This window comes from Anneissia japonica, unplaced genomic scaffold (assembly GCF_011630105.1).
Source record: "Anneissia japonica isolate Jap-2015-1 unplaced genomic scaffold, ASM1163010v1 scaffold6083_len184754_cov179, whole genome shotgun sequence".
NCBI lineage: Eukaryota > Metazoa > Echinodermata > Crinoidea > Comatulida > Comatulidae > Anneissia > Anneissia japonica.
The window spans coordinates 76,427-78,038 of NW_022740806.1; positions in this window are offsets into that span (position 1 = coordinate 76,427).

The window sequence follows — 1,612 nt, forward strand, 5'->3', positions numbered from 1 at the left end:
CAGGAAGAAGCCCATCTTGAATTGAAACCCACCTCTTCAGTTTGCTGGTCAGGTTGCGGCTAGGGGGCCGCCAAGGACCACACGTAGGGGTACAGGGTTTCATTAAAACATTAAACTGTTATATTATTGTAAGCCATTAAAATTTAATATTATAAACATTAGGCCAATAAATTGTAATATTATTAACTAAGACCAATCAACACAGGCCTAACATAAAACATGTACATATCAAAATTATTATGTTTAACCTCAGTTCCGTGCGGTGATTTGGATCTATAACATGTGTATAATGATATTGATAAACAATCGAAATTCTCTGTACAATATTATGCTAAATATTTACAGAGTGGACTTCCTTATGTTGTGGTCATATTAGACTGTAATATTATTATTAAAGAAGTCCATTCAACAAACAACATAAAACATACATATCAAAGTTATTAGGTTAAAGTTCTCATTTCCTAAAATTTGGATATCTGAGATTGACAGACAAAATTCTCTATATTATATACCGTAGGCCTATACTAATTTAACAAGTGGACTTCCTTGATTTAGGAAATATATATGTATATTGAGATACGCAAAGTTCGGATTAGAAGTTTAAAGGAGAGGACTTCCTTATGTTGTGGACATACTGTAATATTAAAAAGCATTCAATAAAAAACATAAAACATATCAAAATTATTAAGTTAAACTTTCTACTTCGGTGCATGAATATAACGTAATTTTGGGATTTACATAACATTTGAGAATGTACTGAATATAAAATCCTAAATATTTTACATTTTAATCAGCAATCTATCAGAAATACGTGGATTGGTTATACTGTAAAGCCTTCAGAACCCCTGCAATACTAAAACTGGGATCTAACAGGCAGTGAATATTCCATTTTGATTTAGTGTAGATGTTTTTTACATATTTTCATTTTATTTGAATTCTTTTTATTTGTATGATTCATTTGTTATATTTTCCACAGACAGATAAATGAATGCCTGAACTGATATTTTATGGGTTTCATATTACTTTCTATACAAGACAGATATAAATCATTTATTGTCCGACTGTGTGCATTGAACATTAATTTGACGACGACGATAATGCCTCCAAATTTCCAACCGTAACTTAGGCTATGGGCCTCGCTTGACACTTCACATCAAAGGGCCTGTTAATTAATCTTGCACAGCTTCCTCCTCCTCATCATCATCTTCTTCTTCATCATAATTATTAATTGTCCATAACAAAGTAGGGAAAAACTATGAACTCCGAGTGTATTCAATAATAGACGTCTTATAATGCACGAAGTGTATTTCAAAGCATCAAGAATACAAACACTTTTCGAAGGAGAAGCCGAAGACTCTCCCCACCCCATATCTAAAATTTGTCTTCCAGCGACAAAACAAGCTAGCTCTCTTCTCATGACCCCTCCCACCATGGCAACCCATCTGTGCGGTAGCCAGGATAAACTCTGGATCCGCGCTTGACATGATGTATTTAAGAGAAGAGCTTAAAAAAGGTATATTTACAGTAGGTTTATTTATAGAAAATAATGTTGCATGCTAGAACTATCAGGAATAAATATACAGATTAAGGCATATGTTTTTTGTCTTGCTTT